Raw genomic sequence first — 13,012 nt, forward strand, 5'->3', positions numbered from 1 at the left:
TGGGATGTATACAGCTGGCCCGTGGTCTGTGTGTAGCGTGGGATATATACAGCTGGCTGGTGCTCTCTGTCAGGTGTGTATACAGCAGGCGTCTCACAGTGACCTCAGCGCGCGGCATTTCTGGGCCTCCTGGTCTGCAGACAACCTGGGTCCTCATTCCCTGGGGTTCACTCTGGGGCGTTTTCCCTCCTGGGCCGGGGTGACCTTGAACTTGCGGCCGCTTCTCGGGAAACATCAGTGAAGGTTTCCGTGGGAACCAATCAGTTCCTGGAAGCTCCGCCCCTTCAATTTCTTTCTTTTTTTTTTTTTTTTCTTTTGAAACCGAGTCTCATTCTTGTTTCCCAGGCTTGGCTTCCGTGGCGCCATCTCGGCTCAATGCATCCTCCACCTCCCGGGTTCAAGCCGTCCTCCTCCCTCAGCCTCCGCAGTGGCCGGGATTACAGGCACCGGTCACCACGCCCGGCCAGTTCTGTATATTGAGTAGAGACGGGGTTTGTCCGTGTTGCCCGGGCTGGTGTCGAACTCGCGACCTCAGGACACACACACATTGATTGCGTCACTGTTCACAATAGCAAAGACTTGGAACCAACGCAAAGGCCCGTCAGTGATAGGCTGGATGAAGAAAATGTCTCCCATACACACCACGGAATACTACGAGGCCATGAAAAAGGAAGAGTTGGTTTCCTTTGCAGGGACATGGATGAAGCTGGAAAGCGTCATTCTCAGTAAACTGACCCAAGAACAGAAAATCAAACACCGTATGTTGTCACCCGTAAGTGAGCGTTGAACCACGAGAACACACAGACATGGGGAGGGGAACGTCGCACAATGGGGCCTGGGGGATGGGGGATTGGGGAGGGAGACCAGGGGGTGGGGGGATTGGGGAGGGAGACCAGGGGGTGGGGGGATTGGGGAGGGAGAGCAGGGGGTGGGGGGATTGGGGAGGGAGACCAGGGGGTGGGGGGATTGGGGACGGAGACTAGGGGGTGGGGGGATTGGGGAGGGATAGCAGGGGATGGGGGGATTGGGGAGGGAGACCAGGGGGTGGGGGGATTGGGGAGGGATAGCAGGGTGTGGGGGTATTGGGGAGGGAGACCAGGGGGTGGGGGGATTGGGGAGGGAGACCAGGGGGTGGGGGGATTGGGGAGGGAGACCAGGGGGTGGGGGGATTGGGGAGGGAGACCAGGGGGTGGGGGATTGGGGAGGGAGAGCAGGGGGTGGGGGTATTGGGGTGGGAGAGCAGGGGGTGGGGTGATTGGGGAGGGAGAGCAGGGGGTGGGGGGATTGGGGAGGGAGAGCAGGGGGTGGGGGGATTGGGGAGGGAGAGCAGGGGGTGGGGGGATTGGGGAGGGAGACCACGGGGTGGGGGGATTGGGGAGGGAGACCAGGGGGTGGGGGGATTGGGGAGGGAGACCAGGGGGTGGGGGGATTGGGGAGGGAGACCAGGGGGTGGGGGGATTGGGGAGGGAGACCAGGGCGTGGGGGGATTGGGGAGGGAGAGCAGGGGGTGGGGGGATTGGGGTGGGAGAGCAGGGGGTGGGGGGATTGGGGAGGGAGACCAGGGGGTGGGGGATTGGGGAGGGAGAGCAGGGGGTGGGGGTATTGGGGTGGGAGAGCAGGGGGTGGGGTGATTGGGGAGGGAGAGCAGGGGGTGGGGGGATTGGGGAGGGAGAGCAGGGGGTGGGGGGATTGGGGAGGGAGAGCAGGGGGTGGGGGGATTGGGGAGGGAGACCACGGGGTGGGGGGATTGGGGAGGGAGACCAGGGGGTGGGGGGATTGGGGAGGGAGACCAGGGGGTGGGGGGATTGGGGAGGGAGACCAGGGGGTGGGGGGATTGGGGAGGGAGAGCAGGGGGTGGGGGGACTGGGGAGGGATAGCAGGGGGTGGGGGGACTGGGGAGGGATAGCAGGGGGTGGGGGGACTGGGGAGGGATAGCAGGGGGTGGGGGGACTGGGGAGGGATAGCAGGGGATGGGGGGATTGGGGAGGGAGACCAGGGGGTGGGGGGATTGGGGAGGGATAGCAGGGGGTGGGGGGATTGGGGAGGGATAGCAGGGTGTGGGGGGATTGGGGAGGGAGACCAGGGGGTGGGGTGATTGGGGAGGGAGACCAGGGGGTGTGGGGATTGGGGAGGGAGAGCAGGGGGTGGGGGGATTGGGGAGGGAGAGCAGGGGGTGGGGGGATTGGGGAGGGAGAGCAGGGGGTGGGGGGATTGGGGAGGGAGAGCAGGGGGTGGGGGATTGGGGAGGGAGAGCAGGGGGTGGGGGTATTGGGGTGGGAGAGCAGGGGGTGGGGTGATTGGGGAGGGAGAGCAGGGGGTGGGGGGATTGGGGAGGGAGAGCAGGGGGTGGGGGGATTGGGGAGGGAGAGCAGGGGGTGGGGGGATTGGGGAGGGAGACCACGGGGTGGGGGGATTGGGGAGGGAGACCAGGGGGTGGGGGGATTGGGGAGGGAGACCAGGGGGTGGGGGGATTGGGGAGGGAGACCAGGGGGTGGGGGGATTGGGGAGGGAGACCAGGGGGTGGGGGGATTGGGGAGGGAGAGCAGGGGGTGGGGGGATTGGGGTGGGAGAGCAGGGGGTGGGGGGATTGGGGAGGGAGACCAGGGGGTGGGGGCATTGGGGAGGGAGAGTAGGGGGTGGGGGGATTGGGGTGGGAGACCAGGGGTGGGGGGATTGGGGAGGGAGACCAGGGGGTGGGGGGATTGGGGAGGGAGAGCATTAGGAGAAATACCTAAATATAGGTGATGGGGGATGGATGCAGCAAACCACCCTGGCCCGTGTAGACACCTTGTCACCATCCTGCACAGGTGCCCCCAGAAATTAAAGTATAATAAATAAAATTAAAAAAAAAATTTTTTTTTAAATAAATTAAGAAGAAAAAAACAATAATAAGTATATTTTCACGTCGTTCCCTCGTTCTGGAAAACGAGACTTCAGATTCCTGCGTGAGGTGGACTCTGGGTGTGTTCACAGCTGTTTCAGGAGGATATACACGGTTCCCTGACGCTTGTACCCCATGAAACGTTCATTGTTGGGGTCGACTCCTCCAGGTAGAATTATTGGATTTCATCCCACGCACTTGTAAAAGGCGCGATTCATCGTGTGAAACGACTTGGGTGTGGGGGGGGGGGGAAGTTCTAATTTATGGTCGTACCAGCCACGCTGGACGTCACCAGGGTCGTTGTGCTGTGATTAACGTGACGTTTCCTTGTAAAAGGAAAATGAGAAACTGTGCAAATGTCATCGTCTCCAAAAATTTCCAAATTTTTTTTTTTTTTTTTTTTTGTGGGGAACAGTTGGTTTTCATGATTATGACTTACGTGTGTTTCTCTTCTGTAAATTAGTTGCCGTGAGCCGTTGTCAGGGCCCTGAACTTTGGAGGCCACGAAACTGGGTTTCAATCCAAACACAACACCACGATTTACTACCTCGGTTTCTCCGGAGAACTTAATTCATTCCTTCGACTGTGACTTTCTCAGTCTGTGGCAAACCACCTAGAGTTTTTAACGACACGTAAACCAGGTAATATATGCACATTGAGTAACGTGGAATTTTAATGCACGGAAAGCGGTCCGTGAATAGCAGCCATTCTTGTTGATTTGTAAGAGCTCTTTATATGTTAAGGACACAGGCTCTTTGATCCTTGCCAAATTTCGTGACTATTCCTGAGCTTCTTTTATGCTGCTTGAAATGGTTTATGTTTTTTTTAAACATAAAGAGGTTTAAAATTGAATGTAGTCGAATGGACCTGTTTTTATTTCTGGAAAGTTCTTCTCAATGGAGACGTGTAACATTTATTTACATTTTAAGGTACATTTTGTGACTAATCAATATCTACTGTTTAAGCCACTGGGTCTGGGTCTGGCACTTACGGAAGCCGAAAAACAGGAACATAAATGAATTTTAATGATTTGAATTTTTTTTTAAAAAAATGATACTTTAGGTTCTGGGGTCCACGTAGAGATTGTGCAGGTTTTTACACAGGTAACCACGTCCCATGGTGCTTTGCTGCATCCATGTCTCCGTCTTCTACATCAGGTATTTCTCCTAATTCTCTCCGTCCCCGAAGTCCCCACCTGACGACCTCTGACCGTTCACTGCTGGGGTAAAAACAGGGACCGGTTCATGCCAGTTAGAAGGGCTGTTTTTTTTTGGGGTGGGGGGGGATGGAGTCTTGCTCTGTCGCCCAGGCCGCAGGGCGGTGGCACAATCTCTGCTCACCGCAGCCTCTGCCTCCTGGGTTCAAGCCATTCTCCCGCCTCGGCCTCGCAAACACCTGGGATCACAGGCACCCGCCACGGTGCCCAGGTTAAGTGTTTCCATTTTTAGTAGACGCGGGGTCTCACCATATTGGCCAGGCTGGTCTCAAACCCCTGATCTCGTGATCCACTGTTTTTGGGCCTCACCAAGTGCTTAAGTAGCAAAGTTCCTTTTTAAAGTTTTCTTGTTAAATCATAAGTGTGCTCGTACCTCTGTGAGGCCCCATCCTACGTGGCTGCTAGACACGCCGTGCTCATCCTTGTTCATGGCTGCATAGTATTCCATAGTGATCCTACGTGGCTGTTAGACACGCCGTGCTCATCCTTTTTCATGGCTGCATAGTATTCCATAGTGATCCTACGTGGCTGTTAGACACGCCGAGCTCATCCTTGTTCATGGCTGTATAGTATTCCATAGTGATCCTACGTGGCTGTGAGACACGCCGAGCTCATCCTTGTTCATGGCTGCATAGTATTCCCTAGTGATCCTACGTGGTGTTAGACACGCCGAGCTCATCCTTGTTCATGGCTGCATAGTATTCCATAGTAATCCTACGTGGCTGTGAGACACGCCGAGCTCATCCTTGTTCATGGCTGCATAGTATTCCATAGTAATCCTACGTGGCTGTGAGACACGCCGAGCTCATCCTTGTTCATGGCTGCATAGTATTCCATAGTGATCCTACGTGGTGTTAGACACGCCGAGCTCATCCTTGTTCATGGCTGCATAGTATTCCATAGTAATCCTACGTGGCTGTTAGACACGCCGAGCTCATCCTTGTTCATGGCTGCATAGTATTCCATAGTAATCCTACGTGGCTGTTAGACACTCCGAGCTCATCCTTGTTCATGGTTGCATAGTATTGCACAGTAATCCTACGTGGTGTTAGACACGCCGAGCTCATCCTTGTTCATGGCTGCATAGTATTCCACAGTAATCCTACGTGGCTGTTAGACACACGGAGCTCATCCTTTTTCATGGCTGCATAGTATTCCATAGTAATCCAATGTGGTGTTAGACACGCCGTGCTCATCCTTCTTCATGGCTGCATAGTATTCCATAGTAATCCTACGTGGTTGTGAGACACGCCAAGCTCATCCTTTTTCATGGCTGCATAGTATTCCATAGTAATCCCACGTGGCTGTTTGACACGCCGAGCTCATCCTTGTTCATGGCCGCATAGTATTCCATAGTAATCCTACGTGGCTGTTAGACACGCCGAGCTCACAGACACGTAGGACATTCCACGTCCTTGTCCTTTCACCGAGATATCAGAGCTGGACGTGGTCACAGCCGTGTCCCAGGTGTCCGTGGCTGTCACCTGATTAGAAAAGTTTCAAGTCGTCACCCAGTCGGGTTTGAGTTTAGATGGTGAGTCTGGTTCCCGCCCACGGGGCTCAGACAGGGCAGGAAGGACGACCCCACATGAGTCAGGGATACACGTGTGTGTTTTCCATGGTTCATTGTACTCTCGTGGCACGATGGCTACTGAGGGTCCCCTCCCTGCACCCCAGGAAGTAAAAACCGCGTTGCTGAGAGATGCTTTGTCTCAGGGCTGATGTTTCTTTGTGGCACCGAGAGCCTATTTCCAACCATATATATACATTTGTATATTATATATTATGTTGATATAATTATAAATATATAATTATATATATTTATAAGTTTATAAGAATATATTTATATATATATGGGTGTAATAATGGTTTCTACAAGTTAGAGTTTTTCTAGTATGTTGACAAATGACCCTGCGTCTAAATAAATATATTATATGTTATGTGTATTTATATATATACTTATATATTTAGATATATTTGTATATTTACATATATAAACAGATATATTTTAATGATATTATATTATAAATCCTTAATCATATATTAAATATTATATACACTTATAAATAATACATACTATTTATATATTTATATATTATATTATATTATATATAATTTATACATATTATGTTATACATAAATTATATAAATGTTATATATAAATTAGATATATATATTATATGATATATATATTTATTTTATATATTATGCCTAATATATATAATTTATATATTGATATAAATTATATATTTATATAAATAAATATAAATATTAATAAATATATAATATATATAATTATATATAATTTATATAGATTATTTATATAAATATATATATTTATTTTATATATAGTATATGTAATATATATCACATTATGTATATTTAATATATCTAAATATATAGATATCTAAATATATGTGTTACATATATGATATATAAATATATATATTGCATATAATATGTATTATACATATTTAGAGGCAAGGTTATTTTTTAACATACCAGAAAAGCTCTAACTTGGAGAAAGTGCTTTTGCACTTGTGTTAATATATTAAATACGTGTGTGTGTGTGTGTGTGTGGGTATGTGTGTGTGTCTGTGTGTGTGTGTGTCTGTGTGTCTGTGAGTGTGTCTGTGTCTGTGTGTGTGTGTCTGTGTATGTGGTTGTGTCTGCGTGTCTGTGTGTCTGTGTCTGTGTGTGTGTCTGTGTGTATGTGTGTGTGTCTGTGTGTGTGTGTCTGTGAGTGTGTCTGTGTGTCTGTGAGTGTGTCTGTGTCTGTGTGTGTGTCTGTGTGTATGTGTCTGTGTGTGTGATTCTGTGTGTGTCTCTGTGTGTGTGTCTGTGTTTGTCTGTGTCTGTCTGTGTGTGTGTCTGTGTGTCTGTGTGTGTGTCTGTGTGTGTGTCTGTGTGTGTCTGTGTACATGTGTGTGTCTGTGTGTGTGTCTGTGTGTGTGTCGGTGTACGTGTGTGTCTGTGTGTGTGTCTGTGTATGTGTGTGTGTCTGTGTGTGTCTGTGTGTGTCTGTGTGTGTGTCTGTGTGTCTGTGTGTGTGTCTGTATGTGTGTGTTTCTGTGTGTGTGTCTGTGTCTGTGTGTGTCTGTGTCTGTGTGTGTGTGTCTGTGTCTGTGTGTGTGTGTCTGTGTATGTGGTTGTGTCTGCGTGTCTGTGAGTGTGTCTGTGTCTGTGTGTCTGTGAGTGTGTCTGTGTGTTTGTGAGTGTGTCTGTGTCTGTGTGTGTGTCTGTGTGTATGTGTGTGTGTCTGTGTGTCTGTGAGTGTGTCTGTGTGTCTGTGAGTGTGTCTGTGTCTGTGTGTGTGTGTCTGTGTGTCTGTGAGTGTGTCTGTGTGTCTGTGAGTGTGTCTGTGTCTGTGTGTGTGTGTCTGTGTGTATGTGTCTGTGTGTGTGATTCTGTGTGTCTCTGTGTGTGTGTGTCTGTGTTTGTCTGTGTGTGTCTGTGTGTGTGTCTGTGTATGTGTGTGTGTCTGTGTGTGTCTGTGTGTGTGTCTGTGTACGTGTGTGTGTCTGTGTGTGTGTCGGTGTACGTGTGTGTATGTGTGTGTCTGTGTGTGTCTGTGTGTGTGTGTCTGTGTGTCTGTGTGTGTGTGTCTGTGTGTGTGTGTCTGTGTGTGTCTGTGTGTATGTGTGTGTGTCTGTGTATGTGTGTGTGTCTGTGTGTGTGTCTGTGTGTGTATGTGTGTCTCTGTGTGTGTGTCTGTGTGTGTGTATGTGTATGTCTGTGTGTGTGTGTCTGTGTATGTCTGTGTGTCCGTGTGTCTGTGTGTCTGTGTGTGTATGTGTGTCTGTGTGTGTGTCTGTGTATGTGTGTGTAACTTGCCCAAAGCACTTTCACACCCATAAATCAGGTTCACTCAATCCTCACACGTTCCCTTCAATTCCACGGGAGAAGACAGGTGACCCAGAGAAAGGGCCGTGGCTTCATTAGGCCACGTCGCCCGTTGGTGGCTGCGGAGGCCGAGACCTAGTTTCAGGCATCAGAGGCGATTTTCCTGGATGGGGGCTGAGAAACACATGTCCCCCGAGCCTGTCGTGTAACGACAAAGCCCCGGCGGGAAGGAGGGGACACAGGAGACCCACGGAGACACCATCTACAGCCCACCCCGCCGAGCGACCACGGGCCTTGTCTCTTTTGCCAGCTGTGAACCACTTTCCACGGGTGGCTGTGGAAACACCTCATTCCACAGGGAAGTGTAAGTCACGAGTGGCTGGAAGTCGAGGGAGATGGGCGCGAAATCTTGTCCTTTTGTGTATTTGTGTAATTTATTTATCGTTGGCCACGGACGATCTGTCAGCGACGCACTTTTTACCTCCTGGGCTGCAGGGAGGGGACCCCCACTCGCCATCTTGCCACGAGAGGACGATGAACCACGGAAAACACACACATGTGTCCCTGACGCACGTGGGGTCGTCCTTCCTGCCACGTCTGAGCCCCGTGGGCCGGAGCCAGACTCAGCATCTAAACTGAAACCCGACTGGGTGACGACTTGAAACTTTTCTAAACAGGTGACGGCCACGGACACCTGGGACACGGCTGTGAGCACGTCCAGCTCTGATATCTCGGTGAAAGTACAAGGACGTGGAACGTCCTACGTGCCTGTGAGCTCGGCGTGTCTATCAGCCACGTGGGATTACTATGGAATACTATGCAGCCATGAAAAAGGATGAGCTCGGCGTGTCTATCAGCCACGTAGGATTACTATGGAATACTATGCAGCCATGAAAAAGGATGACCACGGCGTGTCTCACACCCACGTAGGATGACTATGGAATACTATGCAGCCATGAACAAGGATGAGCTCAGCGCGTCTCACAGCCACGTAGGATTACTATGGAATACTATGCAGCCATGAAAAAGTATGAGCACGGCGTGTCTAACAGCCACGTAGGATTACTATGGAATACTATGCAGCCATGAAAAAGGATGAGCTCGGCGTGTCTAACAGCCACGTAGGATTACTATGGAATACTATGCAGCCATGAAAAAGGATGAGCTCGGCGTGTCTAACAGCCACGTAGGATTACTATGGAATACTATGCAGCCATGAAAAACGATGAGCTCGGCGTGTCTAACAGCCACGTAGGATTACTATGGAATACTATGCAGCCATGAAAAAGGATGAGCTCGGCGTGTCTAACAGCCACGTAGGATTACTATGGAATACTATGCAGCCATAAAAAAGGATGAGCTCGGCGTGTCTCACAGCCACGTAGGATTACTATGGCATACTATGCAGCCATGAAAAAGGATGAGCTACGTGGGATGGGGCTTAACAAAGAGTTATTAGCACATTTATGATTTTTTTTCTTTTTTTGAGACGGAGTTTCGCTCTTGTCACCCAGGCGCGATCTCGGCTCACCGCCGCCTCCGCCTCCCGGGTTCAGGCGATTCTCCTGCCTCAGTTTCCCCGATAGCTGGGATTACAGGCACGCGCCACCATGCTCAGCTAATTTTTTGTATTTTTAGTAGAGACGGGGATTCGCCACGGTGACCGGGACGGTCTCGATCTCTCCACCTCGGGATCCTCCCGCCTCGGCCTCCCAAAGTGCTGGGAGATTCCACATTTTCAAAGCGACTCTCGTTCCACGGCATTCGAGGGCAAATCCCTGCCGGGCTGTGACGGACAACGATGATCCAGGCTGTTTTTGGGGGGGTTGCAAAGGCCCCCCACACCCCCCCCGACTCCTCCCTCGGTCTCTGCTTTTAAACCGAGGACTTAGGGGTCCTCTGGGTCTGTTTCCAGGCCGGGCGGGTAATAGGGAGCCATGTGGCTCATGCAGAAATTCAAGATTAAAGGCTGGGCAGTGGGGAAGGGGGCAGGGTGGGGGCAGTGGGGGGGAGAGGTGAGGGGCAGGGTGGGGGCAGTTGGGGGAGAGGTGAGGGGCAGGGTGGGGACAGTGCGGGGAACAGGTGAGGGGCAGGGTGTGGGCAGTGGGGGGAGAGGTGAGGGGCAGGGTGGGGGCAGTGGGGGGAAGACGTGAGGGGCAGGGTGGGGGCAGTGGGGGGAGAGGTGAGGGGCAGGGTGGGGACAGTGGGGGGGAGAGGTGAGGGGCAGGGTGTGGGCACTTGGGGGAGAGGTGAGGGCAGGGTGGGGACAGTGGGGGGAGAGGTGAGGGGCAGGGTGGGGACAGTGGGGGGGAGAGGTGAGGGGCAGGGTGTGGGCACTTGGGGGAGAGGTGAGGGCAGGGTGGGGACAGTGGGGGGAGAGGTGAGGGGCACGGTGGGGGCAGTGGGGGGAAGACGTGAGGGGCAGGGTGGGGGCAGTGAGGGGAAGAGGTGAGGGGCAGGGTGTGGGCACTTGGGGGAGTGGTGAGGGCAGGGTGGGGACAGTGGGGGGAGAGGTGAGGGCAGGGTGGGGACAGTGGGGGGAACAGGTGAGGGGCAGGGTGGGGGCAGTGAGGGGAAGAGGTGAGGGGCAGGGTGGGGGCAGTGAGGGGAGAGGTGAGGGGCAGGGTGGGGGCAGTGAGGCGAGAGGTGAGGGGCAGGGTGGGGGCAGTGGGGGGAAGACGTGAGGGGCAGGGTGGGGGCAGTGAGGGGAGAGGTGAGGGGCAGGGTGGGGGCAGTGGGGGGGAGAGGTGAGGGGCAGGGTGGGGGCAGTGGGGGGGAGAGGTGAGGGGCAGAGTGTGGGCAGTGGGGGGGAGAGGTGAGGGGCAGGGTGGGGGCAGTGGGGGGAAGACGTGAGGGGCAGGGTGTATTTTTAGTAGAGACGGGGTTTCACCATCTTGGCCAGGCTGGTCTCGAACTCCCGCCCTCAGGTGATCTTCCCGCCTCGACGTCCCAAAGCGCTGGGCTGAAAGGGGTGAGAGCCGCCACGCCCGGCTAATTGTGTATCTTTCCTAGAAACGGGGTCTCACTATGCTGGCCAGGCTGGTCTCGAACCCGTGACCTCAGGCGATCTGCCCGCCTCGGCCTCCCAAAGTGCTGGGATTACAGGCTTGAGCCACGGCGCCCGGCCACGTACCGTCTCTGACGACAGACGAGCGTTTTACACACATTCTTTTCATTTCATTTTATTTTTTTAATTATTATTATTTTCTGGAGTGTTTCACAGCCGTGGGCTGCTGTGTGGACCTGTCCCGTGCACGGCGATCACCTGCCCAGGTGAGTCTGTTCCGGGACGGACAACAGGTGTGTGGTCCCGTGGCCAGGCCCCGTGGCCTGGAAACCTACTCGCCCCTGAAAACAAGGCCTTTGAGTCTTCAGGACACGCTGTGAGCTTGTCACGAAGCCTGACTTTGGTCCCCAGAGATGCTGGATTAGGGGGTTCCAGGGAGAAGCGTCCCCCCCCACCCACCCCGGTCTTCCGGGACCCTCAGGCCACGGAGAGAAATCCTCCTTTTGTCTCCCGGAGAAAGCACCTCATTATCTTAACAGCTGTAAATACCAATTATTTCTGAGGCCGAAAATCCACTTTAAAATATTCATGCTTATTAAAAAAAAAAAAAAAAAAAAAGAATAAAAGGCCTGAAACGTCGGCCTCGGTCACACCCCCAAACCTAAGACGCGGGGTGGGGGGGCCCCACTCTCCTCTCTGGCCCTGCCACACTGTGTCCCTTTCAAGCTACAGGGTGATTTCCTGCAAATGCTTTTTATTTTATTTTATTTTATATTTTATTTTTTTGCAACTGGGGGACACGCCCCTGACCCACGGGGTGACACGGAGCTGAAGTCTTTGCAGAAGGAACCAGACGCCCCGGATTGATGTGGCCGACGGATAATGAGGCTTTGTGTGCAAACCTTGCTGAAAGCAACCCTGTCCGGGGGGGACGCGGGGCTGGGTCGGGATTCGGGCCGGGAGATGGGGGCGTCCCTTTGATTTCATGGGTGTTTGAGACACACACACACACACACACATAAATATGTTTTTCCCCTTTTCTTCTCACCCTGTGCGTTTTCCATAAGGGATTTTTGGGCCCCCTGTTTATTTATTTATTTTTATTTTTTAAATGGCATTTTAGGTTTTGGGGTGCACGTGAAGAACATGGAAGGTTGTGGTACAGGGACACGCGTGGCAGTGGGATTTGCTGCCTTCCTCCCCTTCACCTGTATCGGGCATTTCTCCCCAGGCTGTCCCTCCCCAACTCCCCCCCCGTCCCTCCCCTGTTCACCCCAATAGAACCCTGATACCCCTTCGCTGGCCCCCCAACCCCTGCTAACCCTGCCTTGGACCCCACCCCCTGATATCCTTCCCCTTGCCCCCCACCCCCTGTTACTCCCTTTCCTGGCCCCCCACCCCCTGTGATCCCTCCTATGGCCCCCCACCACCTGATATCCTTCCCCTAGTCCCCCACCCCCTCCTACCCCTTCCCTGGCCCCCCACCCCCTGCTATCCCTCCTCTGGCCCCCCCACCCTTGATATCCTTCCCCTGGCCCCCCACCCCCTGTTACTCCCTTTCCTGGCACCCAACCCCCTGCTATCCCTATACTCGCCCCCCACCCCCTGCTACCCCTCCCCTGGCCCCCCACCCCCTCCTACCCCTCCCTTGGACCCCACCCCCTGATATCCTTCCCCTTGCCCCCCACCCCCTGTTACTCCCTTTCCTGGCCCCCCACCCCCTGTGATCCCTCCTCTGGCCCCCCACCACCTGATATCCTTCCCCTAGTCCCCCACCCCCTCCTACCCCTTCCCTGGCCCCCCACCCCCTGCTATCCCTCCTCTGGCCCCCCACCCCCTGTGATCCCTCCTCTGGCCCCCCACCACCTGATATCCTTCCCCTGACCCCCACCCCCTGCTACCCCTCCGTTGGACCCCACCCCCTGATATCCCTCCCCTGGCCCCCCACCCCATGCTAACCCTCCCCTTGCCCCCCACCCCCTGTTACTCCCTTTCCTGGCCCCCCACCCCCTGCTAACCTTCCCCTAGCCCCCCACCCCCTGCTATCCCTCCTCTGGCTCCCCAC

General features: G+C 53.5%; 1 long non-coding RNA gene across 1 annotated transcript; it reads left to right on the forward strand.

Moving 5' to 3' along the window:
- Window positions 1-350: 350 nt before the first annotated feature.
- LOC144581026 (uncharacterized) lies at window positions 351-3,733 on the forward strand. Its single transcript, XR_013531530.1, has 2 exons — window positions 351-772; window positions 3,345-3,733. It is a non-coding gene; the product is annotated as an uncharacterized LOC144581026 (long non-coding RNA).
- Window positions 3,734-13,012: the final 9,279 nt, after the last annotated feature.

Source organism: Callithrix jacchus, chromosome X (genome assembly GCF_049354715.1).
Source record: "Callithrix jacchus isolate 240 chromosome X, calJac240_pri, whole genome shotgun sequence".
NCBI lineage: Eukaryota > Metazoa > Chordata > Mammalia > Primates > Cebidae > Callithrix > Callithrix jacchus.